Source organism: Nicotiana tabacum, chromosome 7 (assembly GCF_000715075.1).
Source record: "Nicotiana tabacum cultivar K326 chromosome 7, ASM71507v2, whole genome shotgun sequence".
In the NCBI taxonomy this organism is placed as follows: domain Eukaryota; kingdom Viridiplantae; phylum Streptophyta; class Magnoliopsida; order Solanales; family Solanaceae; genus Nicotiana; species Nicotiana tabacum.
This window is the reverse complement of record NC_134086.1, coordinates 5,774,882-5,795,257: the sequence shown is the minus strand read 5'-3', so window position 1 is coordinate 5,795,257 and position 20,376 is coordinate 5,774,882.

The following is a 20,376-nucleotide window of genomic DNA, read 5'->3' as shown; positions in this document are numbered from 1 at the left end:
GAGTTTGGAGTAAAGTTTGACCAATATTTTAAAATATAATTTTTTATCTTATTGATAAAAATAAAATTGTAACTTATAATATTTATCATATAATTTTGATTATTTAAATTTTAATTTTAAAATATTAAATTGAACTAATGCAATTAAGCTTCAAAGTTTGGTCCAATTAACTTTCGATAAGCGAAATGTATCATCTAAATTGAAACGGAAGAAGTAATAATCTTTTAGCATTATAACTTGATTCCGAGTAAGATGGTCAAAGTTCTTAATTTTGACCATGAAATTAGATATAAATTTTTCAAGTTTTTTAAAATAATTTTGCATATTTAAAACTGCATATAAATTATTACAAGTCATAATCATTTACATTTTTGCATATTTTGAAAAATGAATCTTTTAAACTCCTCAAATAGTAATGTAGATACATAAATTAAAAAATATATATAGTAAGTAGTTTTCAAAATGTTCATTTGTATATGGTTAAAGTGTTTTTGTTTGTGAACGATACTGAGTTGAAAGAAAAATCAGAAAACTGTTAGAAGAATAAAGAAATATATAAACTAGTAAAGAATCAGAAATATTTCAAGTCCACAATTTTCTTGTGCGTCCTTAAGGAATTTTAACCCCCTCACACGTTGCCAAGGTAATGGATTAAATCCTCCCAGGATAAAACGGAATAAACCTTCCTGCAACAGTGGCAATACAAACTGCAGGATACCAACGAACTCAAAGAACGGAGCAAAAACACACTTACGAATTTGAGAGAGAGAGACTACGAATTAGGATGCAGTATATTCAGAAAGAAAGAACTTCTAGAGTGTTTTTCGTGTCTGGAAGATGCAGCCTTGCCTCAGAATTTATAGGCAAATATCAGAAGAGGTGTCTGGAAAGGTGCCTTTTCAGAAAATACGCGACCTGCCGCGGTTCTACCGCGATCGCGGCCGAACCGCGGCCAGAGAGCCTCTCTGAATCTGACTGCCGCGATTCTACCGCGGTCGCGGCAGAACCGCGACCAGCGAGGCCCTTTGAACGTTCATCAATGATTTGGCATTTAATTAATTATTAAATAATTATATAAATTTTGTCCAAAAATAATCTTATCGATCATTTGACAAATCCGAAGCCGAAGCCGAAGCCGAAGCCGAGCGAGCGACGACGACGGCGCGAGGGTTCATTCTCTTCAACTCCTTTCAAGAGCTTTAAGAAGTGAATCTATATATAAGCACATAAATGTGATTGTCCCTCACCAATAAGGGACAAACTGCATGACAAAAGTTCATTTCTTCAAATTTTCATTTTCCCTCCATTTTATTTCCCTCAATTGCCAATTCACACTTCTTCTCTTTTAAAGCCCAATGGCTTAAAGTCCAACAAAGGCATCATTGACTCACTTTGGGCTCGTTTGGTATGAGAGATAAGGAATAATTAGTCACGTGATTAAATTTAAAAAGAATTTATTTCATATTTCGTTGGGAGAAAATTTTGGTATAATTAGTACTGGAATTAATTATCTCGGGATTGAATACTTTTTTATTCTTATGAAAAGATAGAATAACTAATCCCGGAATACCTAATTTCGAAATAATTAAACTTGGGATAAGGAGTAGTAATTAACTATGGCTAATGCATATATTCATACACCTCATTTATCTTATACTCCCTTCGTTTCAATTTATGTGTACCTATTTCCTTTTTAGTCTGTGCCAAAAAGAATGACCTCTTTCCATTATTTGGAAACAATTTACCTTTACACGATGATTTATAGCCACACAAAATATATGTGCCTCATTTTACATCACAAGATTAAAAGTCTTCTCCCTTTTCTTAAACTTCGTGCCGAATCAAATGAATTCACCTAAATTGAAATGGAGCGAGTATAAAATTATACATAATTTTTTTTACAAATTTATCAGCCAAAGATATCCGGACAAAGCTTTGACTGTATCAAAGTTGGCAACCCCACATAACAAAAATAGATTCCTTATAATATCAATATTTTCTTATATAATCATTCCTAGAATCTTTCTTTGAATAATCCAGATTTGATTTAAGAGATCTCTCGTGTCATACAATCGCATTGTTGAATAAACCTGTCAACTGTGCTGGGCTGGCCCATGTCCAACCCGAAAAAGAAAGGACTGGAATTCGGGTCTCGAGTCTCAGCCACCGAGACCACGGACCCGGTAGTAATTTTTTTTTTTTGTATTATCATTAAATTAATTTTGTAGCCTAATATAATATTATATAATTATTTAATCTAATCTAATTCAAAATTTTTAATCATAAGTCAATAAGATAAACTATCAATAGGCATAAAGGGAGTTGTAAATATTTTTTTATTTCGTATGTTTTTTGAGATTTAGGTGGACATTGACTGAGGCAATTTCGAAAAAGACAATCATTTTTCTATTCAATTTACACTTCCCTCAAAGTGGTACAACATATCTTTTGATATATAAAATAGTATGCAAAAAAATAGATTTCAACATCAAAATGATTGCCTATAGCTTATGTGAATGTCAATTTTAGTAACAGAACAAAATAATAATAGGCCCGATACAGCCACTTAAACCCCTCGACGGATACGAAGGGTGGGCCAGACAACCATTTCTCTAAAGTAACCAGCCCCCCGACCCATAGGCAGCCTCGATCGGCCCTGACCAGGAACTGATAGGGCCAGTGTTTTAGAAGGTGTGGGCAAAAGACAAGACGTTTTACATATGCCTGAGCGATGTGTGAAAGAATTTTTTTTATATTTTCTCTTAAATGTTTAAAGGGAAAAAAGGAATTATGCATTTTGTACAAGAAAAAGACTCGTTACCACTTTATATTTAGATATTGTTTACCTTGAAAATGGTAATAACAATTATATTTGATTTGTGGTTCTAAAAATACGTGATTTATCTTAATACTAGTTGCTATGTGAATAATGCTAAGTGTAAATAAGCGAGAAGTGATAAGCAACCCAGTGTGGTTACAAGATTGAGGGCCTCGAGCTTAGTGATATAGGAACTCGAAGGCGGCCTTTAAAGGATGATAAAGAACAATAAATGAAGAACAATGAATGAACACAATTGATGAGGAACAATAAATGAACAAGTAATAAATTTGTAGAGTAATTATTGAGCACGTTTAGGCAGGAAAAGCAGAGAATATTCTATTATATTGAATATTCATGTGTTACAAAATGACAAGGGTCCGCTTTATATAGAAAGGGAAAATTCCAACATATTACATGTCTAATAATGACAAGGAATGCTATTGGTACAGATGTATAGTGGTTCAGTACGGATTTGTACTATTCTAGCAGACTTTGTTAGTTTTAATCACGTGCCTTTAGGAAGTTCCCGACTTTCCATGACGGTCGCCGATTTTCAGGCTGCCTCGAGGTACGCCGTGATGAGTCTTCGATATATCCTCTCGAGGCGAGTACTTCAGGGACGAACCTTAGACTGTGTTTTGGAGCCCATCGAAGTCGGGCTTGAAACGTCATAGAAGCTACCTTCTTATCGGCCTTCTTTGATTTTGACCGTATACATATAGTCCCCACGTTTCTTGGAATGAAATAACAAGGAACGATTTGAATTCTTCAACTCTTCATTACCTCCATCATTACGTCAGTTATGTCATGTAAGTGATTGGTGTGACAAAAGGGGATGTTCACAAGCCACGTTCACATGGTTTTTTAAAGGCCTCGAATTGATTACGACAGTTGGCCGTCTTTTGGCTTTCCGCAACGCGCACTACTAGCCCCTATAAATACTCTAATCCTTCGCTCCTTAATCTTCATTATATCTCCAAACTTTCAATAACTCTTTTTATACGGCTAAAATCGGAGAGCCCGATTTTATGATCATTATTACATCCCATAGACCGTCTTCAGAAGGCCCGAGGCCCAGCTCGATGATCGACCCCGAGGGTTCCCTATGCTCGACCTCGGGGCAGAGCAAATCGGCGGCTATGATAAACGAGTGGGAGACTCCCAAGTCATGTGATAAAGCTGACCAAGTCTATTGGGCTAGCACAAGCCCATACCGTGACATTAAATGGATGTATCAGCCGCATACCTTTGTAATAAATGCATATGTACTATGTTGGGATTTTCCCTCCTATATAAAGGGTACCCTTGTCATTTTGTAAGGGGGGATGATATTCAATACAAGAACATTCTCTGCTCTCTAACTTAAACACTCTCTATTGTCTTTCCTCAGATTTATTACCTACATTTATTGCATTTCATTTATTGTTATTCATTTACTACTCATCATTAATCATAAAGAGCTCTCATTAAAGCTCTCAGAACTGTTAAGTTCTTCATCGGCCGTCCACAGCCTAAAGCTTAGCTCGACCCTGAGGCCCCGTGTAGTCTAACTCGAAACCCCGATTCTCGATCATTCGATTTGCTTATCACGCTATCTTTAAGCTCTTATCTTATTTTCTAGTTTCACACCTAGCATCTACTGCTTAACAACTAGAATTAAAATAAATCACGTATTTTTAGAACGACAAAATCAAATCTAATTGTTATTACTATTTTCGAGGTAAACAGTTTAGCGCCCACCGTGGGGCTAAAAATAATAGTGGTTGTTTTTGTGCTGGTTTACTAAATAACGCAAGTTATTCTTTACACTTTTTCTTGTCCAAGAATTTTTTATTTCAGGTCAAAATGTCTAACTCAGTGAATGCACATGAAAAATAATGGTCTTAAGGACCATGGAGAGAATGATGTAGCTATTCTAGGCATCGATGTACCACCGCAAAACCCTGAGGATGCGCCGGATCCAATCCCCGTGGATGTGGTCTCACACAATTCCTAACACGTCGATATAAGCTCCCGCACTAACAAGAGTATACGCCAAGAAAACCAACAAGAAGCTCAGAAAACCCCAGCTCGGGAGGGATAAGAGGTTAGCCTTCACGTTATTTTTAGATGTTACAGGCACAACAACTGGCGATTGCTCAATTGCAAAGCCACCAGAAAACTCCAAGCACAACAACACCGAAAACGGCTCGTAGAGACGAACAAGTACCAGAAAGATCGAGTAACAATGGGTCAACAACCGACCCCGCTATTATGAAGATGCTCGAGGACCTCACAAAGAGGATTGAATCGGGCGAAAAGATGATAGAAGCTAATGACAAAAAGGTGGAGACCTACAATTCAAGGATCAACTAGATCCCGAGCGCACCCCCGATCCTGAAGGGTGTTAATTCAAAGAAATTTATATAAAAGCCATTCCCGTCAAGTGCGGCTCCGAAGCCCATCCCGAAAAAATTCAGAATGCCCGATCTCCCGAGGTACAATGGAATCTTGGATCCCAACGAGCACGTCACCGCTTACACTTGTGCCATAAGAGGAAATGACTTGAAGGACGACGAGATCGAATCTGTCCTGTTAAATAAATTCGGAGAAACACTTTCAAAAGGGGCCATGATGTAGTATCACAACCTATCCCCGAATTTGATAGATTCATTCGCCATGCTGGCAGATTCTTTTATAAAGGCACATGCCGGTGCCATCAAGGTTGCTACAAGGAAGTCCGACATCTTCAAAATCAAACAGAGAGAAAATGAGATGTTGTGGGAATTTGTATCTCGCTTTCAAATGAAGTGGATGTAATTACCGCCAGTTTCTGATGACTGGGCAGTACAGGCCTTCACCCAAGGTTTGAACTAACCAAGCTCGGTGGCTTCGAAGTAGCTGAAGCAGAACTTGGTTGAATATCCCACCGTGACTTGGTCGGATGTCCACAACCGATATCAATCAAAGATCAGGGTCGAGGACGACCAAATGGGAGCCCCCTCGGGCTCGGTATATCATAGCAGGCTCCTGACAAAGGATACAAAGTCAAACAAGGAAAGGTACCAACCATACACTAAAGACCGAAGAAACGCCCAAGGCGTAATATACCCCAAAACGACCGAAGGACAGATCAAGGTCAGAATCATCGGGGACTCGTAAATAGAGCTGGATTCGACAGATACACAGGGCCGACTGAGGCACCCCGATTATCTGAGTATAACTTCAATGTCGATGCTTCAGACATCGTATCAGCCATAGGTAAAATCAAAGACATCAGGTGGCCAAGGCCCGTACAATCAGATCTATCGTAGAGGAACCCAACCTGGTGTGCAAATTTCACAGCATACACGGTCATAGGATCGAAGATTGCAGATAACTCCGAGAAGAAGTAGCCTGACTACTTAGCAAGGGGTACCTCTGAGAGTTCCTCAGCGACCAAGCCAAAAATCAATTTAAAGAAAGAGAAGTGAACATGAAAAAAGAAACGGAAGAACCACAGCATGTCATCCACATGATTGTTGGGGGACTCGACATCCCATAAGAGCCCATTGTCAAACGTACAAAAATATCCATCACCAGGGAAAAGAGAACTTGAGGTTATATACCCGAGGACGCTCTAACATTCAGCGATGAGGACATCGAAACCCTGTCTCAGCCTCATAACGGCACATTGGTAATTTCTTTTCTTGTGAATACAGTTCAAATTAAACGTGTACTTCTAAAATCCAGGTAGCTCGGCCAACATTATTAGGTCGATGGTGGTGGAGCAGCTTGGACTGCTCGACCAGATCGTGCCCGCCTCTCGAGTCCTCAACGGATTCAACATGGCCAGCGAGACAACTAAAAGGGAAATCATCCTTTCGGTCAACGTGGCCGAAACAACCCAAAATGCCAAGTTTCATGTCATCGAAGGAGACATGAGATACAATGCCTTGCTCGGAAGGCCATGGATACATTTCATGAGAACAGTACCATCAACCCTTCATCAAATGATAAAGTTTCCAACAAAGGACGGAATAAAAATGGTGTATGGGGAACAACATTCTGCAAGAGAGATGTTCGCAATGCACGATGTGACACCAACATCGACACCTTCAATATCGAGGAGCCAAATAATAAGAAAACATCGAAGTAGCAATCACAAGCTATATCCTCGGTTGCACCCGAGTGAACGAACAAGGGACCGTACCGCATCTCCGAAGAGAGCAGTTGAAGTATATCAAGGCTCAAGCGCCATCACAGCTAAGGTATAACCATCTCCCTTTTTTGTTTACGTTTTATACTAACCTTTGCGCAGGCGTTCGATTAAGAAGGATCAAAGCACATGCCAGCTTGAAGACCTTAGGTTTTAAAGCACGCGTTGCACTCTTTTCCTTCGATCGGATTTTATCCCGAGAAGGGTTTTATCGGCAAGGTTGTTAATGAGAAAACATCTATATTCTACCTAGGGAGAACTCAACAAGTATTCAAGGCTTCTCTTCAATCAACCTCGAATACTGGGGGGCATCCCCCCGGGAGGTCATCTCCTCGGAGAAATCAAGACAAGCCAAAGAGGGTCTCAATAGAAAAATGATGTATTAGACCAAACGGTCGAAAAAACCATATCCGTGTAGAACAATCGAACCCTCGACGGCGAAAACTATGTAATACTTGTGCCAAGTAATCAAGGAATACATTTTGACTTTTACCATCAGAACGATTTGCGCTCCGAGCGAAGATTGCTATTTTTACAACCAACCGCCCCAATGCTAGAAAATTCCCAAACTCTCGGGGACTGACATCAAAAGTTTGAAGCCGTAAGACCTCCGGGCCGAAAACTTCAAGCTCATAAGCCCTCAATGAGGCAATATCGAAAAATAGCCCAGAGCCAAGAACTCTCGATGTCTCGGGACTGCCACCCCATCGAACTATCGAAAACTCGAGGCCACAAGACCCAAGCGGGCAACCTCGAGTTTGAAAGCCCTCCATGCGGCGATTCCCAAAAAATGTAAGACCTACATGAGGCATTATCAACAATGTAAGTCCTCTATGAGGTATCTTCAATGCTATAAGACCTCCGGGCATGCCCAAATCTGTAAGACATCAAGCCATGCATGATTTATACTTATACCAAGTAACCTATCTGTAAGACCTCAAGCAGGCATGAATTATACTTGTACCAAGTAACTTATCTGTAAGACCTCAAGCAAGGCATGTTCAAATTTATAAGACCTTACAAAAGTCATAATCCCTATATTAAAGTTAAGGCTATATATTCGAACTTGTAAGACCCCTAAAAGGCATATCTTCGATATAGACGCCGAAGCTACTTCACTCTGGGACTAAAATGGTACAGCCAAATACAATGACTACGGTCACAAGGCTGTACCAGCCAAACTAACGCAACTCGGGGACACCCAACCATTGCCATAAAATCACAGGCCTTCAATTACTTCAAAATACTTTGGAAAGAACCAGTTAATCAGGCTACCCTCGACATAAGCAAAAGAGCTTCGATCATATCGGCTCCAAACAATGAAAAGGCTTCGAAACAATTCAGCCATTCAGCAAAACCTCCCGAGGTGCTCATCTATCGTCACATAACGACTCACAATCGAGGTTCTTATCGAACTATCGAAGAGTCGAACAAACACAAAAACTCAACGAGGGAAAAATAAAGCCTATACTAGAGGTCGTACCGACCCTATACATAAGAGCCACTGTCGCCAGCTTAAATTAAAAGTTTGTACTGACCCTACACGTAAGAGCCACTCTCGCCAGCTTAAATTAAAATGTCGTACCTCCCCTAACGTAAGAGCCACTATCGCCAGTTTAAATTAAAAGGTCGTACTGACCCAATGCGTAAGAGCCACTGCCGCCATCTTAAATTAAGGGTCGTACTGATCCAGCGCGTAAGAGCCACTGCCACCAGCTTAAATTAAAAGGTCATACCGACCCAATGCGTAAAAGCCACTGTCGCCAACTTAATTCAAAAGGTCGTACCAACCAAATGGGCAAAAGCCTACGGGCCAGCATAACAAGCCTTAAGACCGATTTGTAAACCTAAAGGTTCTACCTATAAGGCCAATTCATCTGGCTAAAATCATTGACGAACGTCAAAATTTGGGACAAAGAAAGACATGCTCAAGCATAGAGAAATCCATGAAAAGAGAAAACCAGGAGGCTTTTCTTTATATGAATATGTGAAAAAATACAAGACTTCATCTACAATGTTCTCTAAGAGCATTACTCGTAGAATCAAAAGCCTAATCTATTTTCCCTCGGGGCCTGCAGCACCATCGGTCTCTCCCTCATAATCCTTGGCATCAAATATGAGGAACTTGGCGTCGTATTCATCCGCCGTTTCCTGCTCTATCTCTTCCGAGAGATCAAAGCCCCTAGCATGGATCTCCTCGAGGGTTTCCCTCCGGGATTTGCACCGGGCATATATCATTGCTTCTACTCTCCCGATCGGAAGCCCCTCTCAACTCAGCCCGAGCATCAATAGCATCTTTTAAATAGACGACCACTTTCTTATCGACCTTAGCCCGAATCTCTTCAGCTTTATCCCGGGCGTCCACGACCTCGGCCTTCATATTCAAAAGGTCAGACTCGAGACTTGCAATCCTGCTCGTCTGGATCGAGTTGTTTTCATGAGCATTTGGGAGTTGCCCCTCGAGGACAGAAGCCTTGGCCAAAACATCCTTCTTGACCGCAACTAGGGCATCTATCTGAGCCCTTAGCTCATTATACTGCACTCGACCTAGCTAAATTCGCCCCAAAGGCGTTCTAGGTCCTCTATCTTACTCTGCAACTGAAGTATCAAAATATTAATCTCCAAGGGTAGAAGAAGAAACATGCATCCTCTCGAAATGAAGGTTACCTGTCTCTCAAGGCGGCCTTCGTAGTTCAGGCTTCGATTTATCTTGTACCGAACACCCCTCAAAGTACTTTCGACGGAGAAGAAGATGGCGACAGAAAATCTGTATCCCTCGAAGTACCTTCGACGAGAGAAGAAGATGGCGGCAACAAACTTTTATCTCTCGAAGTATCTTCGACGGGAAAAGAAGACAGCGACAAATGAGGAACCATTTTCCCAAAGCTAGAAGCCTCAAGTGCTGCAAGGTTCGGTTGATGCATCCTTTTTAAGCCTCTAGGCAGGGCTTGCCTCGCTATGGGCACCCTCGTCCCTCAAGGATTCCTTCCGTTTGTTATTATTCCTTGGCCCCGAAGTCGACGATCCTTCCTCCTCTTCGAGGGGGCACGGTCTCATCTCAGGAAATTCTTCAATGTCTGTAGTGACGGAATGAATACACATAGAAGAAAGTACCATTCAGAGGGAATAAACCACATAGCAGGTACCATGGTGTTTTGCTTCCTATCTATCCTTCGACAGGTCTTGCCACCTACGCCCATCCTAGGTCAAGCGACCTGCCAGCTTCCAAGTCCAATCCACCAGGTCGGGGACCTCATATGGCATCCAAGGGATTGTTGCACAAAGGAAAAGGAAAATATCTTTACGGAGTCCGCCTCCACCATGAGAAAAAACGATAAAAACACAAGTGTGCCACTTACGTGTGAAATTCCATTTCTCAGTAAATGGAAGGAACTCCACGAGGATAATATCGACAGCCCGCACTCGGAAAAATCTATTCATCTACCCTCGGTCCCCATTTTCCTTCATCGTCAGCAATAAAGGGCATAGTGGATCAGCATCGTAAAGCAATCAGGCCTCGGTAATGAAAGGGCCGGTACAATCTGATGAGATGGATTAAGGTGAACTCAAGCCCGACTTCCTCCGCAAAGAACCTCATCATCAAGACTATCTTCTAGAAAGACGGGTGAACCTGTGCCAGGGTAGCCCAATATCTTTGACAGAAGCCAAGCACGACTCTAACGAGAGGGCCCAACGTTAAGGGGTACGCGTATACATTCAAAAACCCCTCTACATGAGCCATGATGTTCTCTTCCAGAAAAGGTACCTACAGTACTACCTTTTCTCCCTATCCGTAGTCTCTCCTCATTGCCTCGAAGTGTCCCTCTCCTATTGATGAAGTGAACCTTGATGCATGCTCCCAATAGCCCTCAACATTGGGAGGTCTCTCTAATGAAAGGTCCATCCTCGAGGCAAAACATCTCAAGGTTAGCTTGCCGAGCGCCGGTGGTGTACCACCGACCGAGGGGGAAGCAGAGGCGAAACTCTCCTCTTCTTGGTGAGCGGGTTTTGGCGTAGCAGCGATGACTATGGTGAAACAAGAGAAGGGAAACAAAAACTTAAGCGAAAGCTTTGAATTAAAATGATAGAAGAGCTAATGCAAGGAAGGAAAGCTCTATGAAAAGGATAACTGCTCAAAGTAGCAAAATCCTCAAATAAGGGGAGAGCAAACTCATATATAGAACAAGCGACGACTGTCCGCCTATTTTTAAGGCCAATTAATTCTAACTAGGCCATTATCACTTCTGGGGAAGTGTACCAGTGGTTCCATCTCGATCGCTTCATGGCCACGCCATACAACTGACACTATCGTACAATATTCGAGGGGTCAAAGATTCCCATGTCAACCTAGTCTCGAGATGGTGCCCGATCTCGAGAATCTCTACTACCGTAACGATGGACTCTAAGAAGCCATCTATACCAATCTAGCCTTGAGACAGTGCCCGATCTCGAGGATCTCTATTTCTCTAACTATGAGCTCTAAGGAGCTAGACACATAAACCTAGCCTCGAGATGGTGCCCTATCTCGAGGATCTCAACAATTGCAAGTGCGGGTCATTCACCCGATTCTTTATCCCTCGGGCTACCCAAGCCCGAGTCAGTTCTCACTCGAGAATTATCAATAAAGCCTCAAGGCTATCTTCGTCTTTAGATCAATCTAAACGCTCTCTCGGTTACTTTAGACCGGGGCCATCCGAGTTCGAGTGTATCCTCGCTCAGGGGCCATTTATGACGCCTTAGGGATATTTTAGTTTTAAGTTCAAATCGAATTTTTCTAGGCCGCCCGAGTTTAGGCAAACTCTCACTCGGGGACTATTAGTAAAAGTCTAAGGGCTATCTTTTTTCTCTGATGATCGAGCAAACTTTCACTCGAGGATTAGAGACAAGGCCTAAAAGGGCTAACCCTTATTTCAAAGAAAATCGGGACCTAATCTCGCTCAACTCAAACTCAGAAGTCCCGGTGGCCTAAGTACATACCAAAGCGATCTAGACTTAGTCCTTGGGGTGACGAAGAATCTCAAGAAATATCATATCAACTAATCGAGAACCATAGGGATTACGATGTCCGATCCTAGTGTTTGGGCTAATCAAGAGCAAAATAAAAATTCAACACAAGCCAGAGGCAAATCAAAACAATTTTTATATTGATAGAAGACGATTACAAAAGCCCTCGATGGGTCCTTACATAGAAACAAAGAAGCAAAAAACAACAGTCTAAAGCCTAATCTACTTTCGAAGGTACAACCTCTAGGAGCGACATATGCGAGAACCGTTTCCTCAGGGACTCCATCTCGATCTTCCAAATGTCATCTTCAAAAACCTCATCCGAAGAAGAAAAAGATGAAGAGGAGGTCGTAGCCTATCAAAGAGCAAAAGCTTTTAACAGGTAGGGAAAATTGTGGCTTGGTAAAAAATTTGGCGAGTATAGATCTCGCCAGCACTACTATTGGGAAGCCACATCTTAAGACATTGCACCGGTGTGGGATGCAAAAGTTAGTAGATGGAACCACCTCACTCCATGGAAAGCAAAAGGAGTGAAGCGCCACACCAGGTTGAAGTTAAGAGAGATGAGCAACAGTTCATGGTCCATATATCCTCTAATACGGGGATAATTCGAAGCCCCCCTCTCATTATTTCGGGACAATAACAATAACAATAAACCAGTATGATCCCACTCAGTGGGGAAAAGCTCTAAAAAGGAGCCATGGCATCACTAGCAAAATCGCTATCGTGTGACCTTACGGTCACGTGCTTGAAGCATGGAAGTTAGAGTTTGGATGAGGATGAAGAGAAGAAAAGGGTTAAAGGCTATTGAAGAATGGTTGGGTGGAATTTTGGTTCAAGTAACCTTCCATTTATAGAAAGGTAGTACCGTAACTGACGACGCAATCAATGCCTTTGGGAAACGTATCGACACACGCAATCAATGTTTTTCGGGAAACGGATCGCCAGCGATATTATTGCTTTTGGGAAAATAAATTGGCGATACATTGAATGCTTCTAGAAAGATTAACTGATGGGACTTTTCAGTTGTCACAAAAGCTTGCGTCATAAGCATGATGTCATTATGAGAGGCTCGAGGAGATCGATGTCAAAATTGTTTCTTATCATTTTACTCTAAGAAATGCGGGGACTATCTGTATACGGATAAAATTGGAGAGCCTGATTTTATGATCATTATTACATCCCATAGCCCATCTTCCGAAGTCCCGAGGCCCAGTTTGAGGCTCGACCTCGGGGCAGAGCAAATCGACGGCTATGATGAACGAGTGGGAGACTCCCAAGTCACGTGATTAAAGCTAACCAAGTTTATTGGGCTAGCATAAGCCCGTACCATGGCATTAAATGGATGTACCAGGCGCATACCTTTGTAATAAATGCATATGTACTATGTTGGGATTCCCCCTCCTATATAAAGGGGACCCTTGTCATTTTGTAAGGGGGGATGATATTCAATACAAGAACATTCTCTGCTCTCTAACTTAAACACTCTCTATTGTCTTTCCTCAGATTTATTACCTGCATTTATTCCATTTCATTTATTGTTCTTCATTTACTACTCATCATTGATCATAAAGAGCTCTCATTAAAGCTCTCAGAACTGTTAAGTTCTTCATCGGCCGTCCATAGCCTAACGTTAGCTCAACCCTGAGGCCTCGTATAGTCTAGCTCGAAACCCCGATTCTCGATCATTCGGTTTGCTTATCACGTTGTCTTTAAGTTCTTATCTTATTTTCTAGTCTCACACCTAGCATCTACTGCTTAACAACTAGCATTAAAATAAATCACGCATTTTTAGAACCACAAAATCAAATCTAATAATTTTTACCATTTTCGAGGTAAACACTCTTCTTACTTCTTTCTTGTGTTCGTCCCTCATCCAGTTTTTCTCTTTTCCTCTGAAATTTTTCAACAAAAATGGTGAAGACTTCTAAAACTGTTCCACAAAAGGAGAAAGCCCCTTCGTTATCACGCTCGTCTAAGAGCAAAACGGTAGTACCACCTCGTATTGAGGAGTGTATTCTCGGTGTTTGTGAAACATATTCCGATTTCCAGGGTGAAAAACCTTCCCCTATTCCAGGACGATGCGAACCTATGTCTCGATACATCAACCTAATAACTGAAATCGAGAACGTGAAGGTTGACTGTCGTTAGGGAGAGGCGGTGCAGGTAGAGATTCCTTCATGTGAAGAAGACATAACCAAACACAAAGCCGGTTTTCTTAGTGTATACACATATCCTTTTACCTTAGGCCCGGTAGAAGCATCTTCACCACCGATAGACCCAGTGATCCTCGATTGCTGCAGACAATATCGGGTGATGCTTGGACAGATCTATCCATCATTCTGGCGTATCATGTATCTGACTAGGTATTTCTCGAACATGATTGAGGGGATGCTTTTTACATTTGATCGTCTTATCAGACTGTAGAGCCCCCCACTTTATCAAGGTGGCCTGATTAAGTTAAAACGTCGATCCCCGAAGGCCTTTTTTGCTAGCATTGATGAGGACAAGGACCAAGGGTGGATGAGCCGCTTTGTTTGAGCCAGGACCTCAGACCTGATCCCCGCTGAGAAAATGCCAATCCCTGAGGAATGGAATATGAAACGTAGGTAAACTTGTTTTGCTAATCGGATATCTTTTCTTGCCTTTGAATTAACTCCCTTCGATGATGCAGCTGTCAAGTGGTACCCCAGTGCTGTCAAGAATCTCCTTGGTTGGTTTCGACAACTTGATTCGACCTGCCCATATGTGAAGCGTGTATGGCGTGATCTGGCTAAGACCCATTAGGAGGCCAAAAACTATGGTGAGTTTTTATTTATGTCATACTCGAGCTCCTTAGAGAAGATATTTCTTCATAGTACTCTCACCCTTTGTGCTTATGCAGGCCTTGGAGAGGCCGTTTTGATGAGGGAACCCCCGCATGGGGAAGCAAATACCTCGAAGTTTGCTAAAGAGAAAAAGAGAAAGAAGAAATCACCAGCTGAGTCCCCGAAGCCGAAGAAGGCTAAAGTTCAAAAGCCCAAGGTCGATTCATAGGCCTTAACTTTGGATGTAGCGGAGGGCCCCCTAGCTGAGGGCGAAGAGAAAGATGACTCCCCGTTATCACACGGGGGAAAAAGAAGCATGATTGCTTCAGACCTTGCTGAGCCGATGGTTGTTGAGCTAAAGGCTCCCAAACCAGAAGTTGCTGATGTTGTCCCAACTCAAACCGAAGAGGCTCTTGAGGGTGGGTCAAATGATGTCCCTAAGTCGATTGACGGCTAAAACATTTCTCAGGCCGAGGGATGTTCGGTAGATGAGTTAGGGGGGCCCAGTTCCGAGGTTCTCCGAAGGCAAGAGAAGTCCCGATCGATCTAGTTGGAGTTATTGATGTAGGAGATTCCCCACTGGGTCCGGTATTATCTCCGAGGGAGATATGGGATACCCGAAATAAAGAGACTTCCGAAGCGAGGGCATTCCTCGGGGAGAATGATGTGTTTGAAGGATTCTCTGATGGGGTTGAAAAAAACCCTGATCTTAACACCTTGCTCATTTTTGACGAAGCCGTGAGGCTCTGCAAACAGGTAATCATTCGTCGACTATGTTCTGAGCTCCGATCCTCATCTTCTTGATTTTGTTCTTTTACGCTTTTAGGTTATAGTGCTTTAGAATCAGGCCTTTTCTAAGTCCCAAGCTGAGCTGGCCCACTATGAGGAAGAGTGTAGGAGACTCTCATCAGAGGATAATGAGTTTAGAGCTCTTTCCACCAAAAAGGAGGAAGCACTTTGTGACCTTCGGGCTCATTTGGAGACGATGTCTCGAGAGCGGACCGATCTTGTCGAGCAGGTAATACAGTCTTCGTATATCTTTATTTTCGTGCTTCTCCAACTTTAGCATTTAACACATTTGGGTTGATTTTTGCAGCTTGAGAAGAAAGATGTCCTGATGAGGGAGGGGCTCAAAGCCAGGGATATTGAGGTTCTCGGATTCAAGCAGCGTGTGGACGAGATAACCTCCGAGAGAGATATCCTTCAGAGGAAGTTGACCCCGATTGAGAATCATCTTCAGGATGCCAGGGCGGATAGTAGTAAGTATAAGTGTCTCCATGCTGACTCGGTCACCGCACTATCTGCAGCCAAGTACGAAGCCGATGCGCTTATATTTTCGTACCGAGACGATGTTGCTACTGCAAATGCTCGAGCCAAGAAGGTATTTGAAGAGGCCGTGCTTGGACTGACCCGCGCTTTGGAGAATGCCCGATTAAGATCTCGGAGATAGGCTCTCGAAGATGTATATGCGGGGGGAATTGATTTGTCTGCTGAGATCGAGAGGGTGAAGGCCCTAGAGGAAGAATCGCCAGCTCTGCTTTCTTCCGATAATGGCTCTGCCAGTGGTTCGACCAGCGGTTTGGAGGATGATGAAGATGAAGGTGAAGTCCCCAAGGGGGAGGAGGTCGCCGATGTTTCGGGGGTCGAGGACCAAACCATTGAAGGAACAACTTCTGAGGGAGTTCCGTTTGGTCAAGTGACCCCAGCAGTAGATTAGGTTTTTATTTATTCCTTTTTTTGTGTAAGGGTTCCAGGCGCGAGCCTTGTAAATATGTCTGTGTGAACCTTCATTATATATTGTAAATATCTTCGCTTTTCATCATTTCTTGTCTTCCTTTTGCCTTTTCGGAGTAAACTTTGATGCTTGTCGATAGCCAGTCTGAGGTGTCGGACTTATAACATCAACCCCTTAGGGTTTAATGATCGATGAATGAACGAGGCTATCAACCCTTAAGTTTATAACACATTGGCCTTTATGATCTTTAGGATCAACCCTTAGGCTCTTTAGGCTGGCCCTTACGCTCTTACGCATTGGTTCTTAGGCTCTTTAGGCTGGCCCTTAGGCTCTTACGCATTGGTTCTTAGGCTCTTTAGGCTGGCCCTTAGGCTCTTACGCATTGGCCCTTAGGCTCTTTAGGCTGGGTCGATGCGACCTATAATATGGATATAATTTTCCCTCATTTTGGCTAAAGACTTTTGAAGTTTTGATTATGAGTTGGCATGTTTTATGTTCGTCCGACTCTTCGACGGCTCAAACGAGAACCTCGATTATGAGTCGATATGTGACGATAGTTGAATACCTCAGGAGGTTCATTCGAAGGCTGAGTTTTCGAAAACTTTTCGTCAAAGGCTGATTGTTTTCGAAGCCTTTTTATTGTTAGGAGCTGATATTATCGAAGCTCATTTGCTTATGCCGAGGGTAGCCTGATTAAACGGTTCTTTTCGAAGTATTTGAAGGCCTTTAATTTTATGGCGGCAGTCGAACGTCTCCGAGCCACGTTAATTTGGCCGGAGCCTTTTGCTATGACCGTAGTTCTTATGTTCGGCCATAGACTTTAGTCCTTGGGTGAGATGACCTCGGCGTCTATCGAGGGTATGCCTTTTTAGGGGTCTTACAAGTTCGGATATATAGCCTTGGCCTTAATATCGAGGTTATTCCTTTTTAAAGTCTTATAAGTTTGGCCATGCCTCATTGAGGTCTTATAGATTTTATGTTGCCTCACTGAGGGCTTACAAGCTCAAAGTTGCCTGATCGAGGTCTTACAAATTCGAGTTTTTGATGGCTCGATGAGCTGACTCTCGATGATAGTCTCCGAATGTTCGAGAGTTTTTGTCCCTTGAGCCGTCTTATGAGAAAGTAGTAAACTTCTTCGAGGCACAAAGTGTTTTGATAAGCAAATAGGCTTTCTCAATTACTTGATATATGCGTACATGTTTTTTTGCCTTTGGAGGCTCAATTATTCTACATGGATATGGTTCATTTGACCATTTGGCCCAATACAATATTCTCCTATCGAGGTCCTCCTAGGCATAGTTCAATTTCTTTGAAGAGGTGACCTCCGGGGGTGATGCCCCCCAGTATTTGAGGTTGATTGAAGAGGAGCCTTGAATACTTGATGAGTTCTCCTTAGGTAGCATATGGATGTTGCCTCTTTATAAACCTCCCCGGTAAAACCCATTTAAGATAAAAACCGAATCGAAGGAAAAAAGAGTGCAATGTATGCTTTAAAACCCAAGGTCTTCGAGTTGAAGGGCGCTTCAGCGTCTCCCATCGAATACTTGTAAGAAATTTGTATGAGACATAAAGCGAAAAGGGAGAAGGTTATACCTTAGCAATAATAGCATTTGAGCATCGATATGTTCCAGTTGCTTGGAAGTTGATCGCCCTCCATTGTGCCAAGTTTGTAAGACCCTTTGCCTACTATTCCGAGGACGCGGTACAGTCCTTCCCAGCCTAGGCCTAGATTCCCTTCATTTGGGTTTCAAGTGTTGAGGGTGACTTTTCTTAGTACTAAGTCCCCGACTCCGAAGTATCAGAGGTTTGTTCTCCTGTTATAATATCACTTGATTCTTTGTTTTTGGGCGGCCATTTGGACTAGTGCAGCCTCTCGCTTTTCATCTAGTATATCGAGGGTTGTAGTCATGGCTTCGCTGTTTGAGACCTCGGTGGCATGTCAGAATCTGGCACTTAGCTCTCCGACCTTGACTGGTATCAAGGCCTCAGACCCGTATACCAAAGAGAACGATGTCTCTCCTGTGCTTGACTTCGAAGTTATTCGGTATGCCCATAGTACTTCGGGCAACACCTCTCTCTAGTCTGTGGGGAGCTTCCCGTTTCTCAAATAGTCGATGTATTTATTCCTCCAGTCCCATGTTAGACTTGTTTAGTTGATCTCGGCGTGGCCTTCTTCAATTACTGACTTGGATAACTGTACAATAGCCCCGAGGAGTATGTCATCCTCTTCGACAGACGACTCCAGGTTAGCGAGTGCATCGGCCTTACTGTTCTGATATCAAGGAATGTGGACCAGAGTCCATTATTTGAAGCGATGCAATATGACCCGAAGTTTGTCTAAGTATCTTTGCATCCTTTCCTCTCGACCTGCGAAGCTCCCATTTACTTGGTTGACTACCAGAGGGAGTTGCATTTTGCTTCGACGACTTCTGCTCCTAGGCTCTTGGCCAGTTCGAGACCTGCAATCATAGCCTCATACTTGGCCTCGTTGTTAGTAAATGTTACATCTCACATTTTCATACGTTAAAAATTTTATTTTCAGTTAACCGACGTAGACTCGGGGATGATATCATCTTGACGTTAACATACTTATGCTATTTATAACAAATGATAAATAAGTGTTATGAAGGATAAAGGGGTACACGGATTAACGAAAACAAGTTTCGTTGGAAGTGGCCAATTTGGAATAAAATATGGGTCGAGCAATAATACCTGATAATTATGAACTAGTACCATGCAAGGTACCATATGAACACAGTAGTATAATATATAAAGTATATATGAAGTATTTTAAAAATTAATAGAATTTAAAGTAATTTGTTGTAATTTTCAAATTATGCAGGTAATTGATTAATTACCAGATAACAGAACATTACCTAGTTAACTAATAAGTGGATAAAAATTAATAAATTATCCCACCCCCACCCCACGTGGCAAGAAGCCATAAGATTTGAAATGACTAAGTATTCATTTTGCCAGATGGCTAATATAGTCATAACCTAAGTCTTATCTCTTATCCATAGCATTAGAAGAAATGCGTGGTAAAGGCTTCAAAACCCAAATTCAACCTTTGGCTTAGAAGCCAAGGACGTTGGCAGAAAGAAATCCAAGCAAAAGTTCAATTCGTCCAATTTCAATTTCAATCCAAGCCAAAAAATGCTAGAAGCAGATCCAAGTATAAATTTCGTTCAAGAATTTCGCAGAAGCAGATTCGTTCAAATAGTTCAAGAAACAGGTATGTTAAGGCCCTCTCTTCTTTCTTTTGGCATGGTCCAAATTATACAGGAGAAACGAGTAAACGCACGATTTAGAATATTAAGGGTATCTATATTCTTGATTCCCCATGTGAATTATTACTATTACCTTCTGTTCATGGGTTCCAAAAAAATACGTATTTGATAATGTTTTTCCGAAAGGCATATTGATTTTTATGACGTTCCAAGAAAATTTTATTAACGCATTTCTTATGCATTTCATGCTTTTATACATGTATATTGACCTATGACCAGATGACGTTATATACGCGTATATATGTATATTATATTTATATGGGATACAGGAAAAAGTTTACGGCGTTATATACACATCACCATCTGATCAACTGGTATATGATAATGATGTTGCCCACAGTGGCTGAAATATGACTAGACGACGTTATATACGCGTATATATATATATATATATATATATATATATATATATATATATACATATACATATATATATATATATATATACGCGTATATATGTATGTATATGTATATGGGATATGGAAAGAGGTTATGGCGTTATATACGCACCACCATCTGATCAGTTGGTATATGTTGATGAT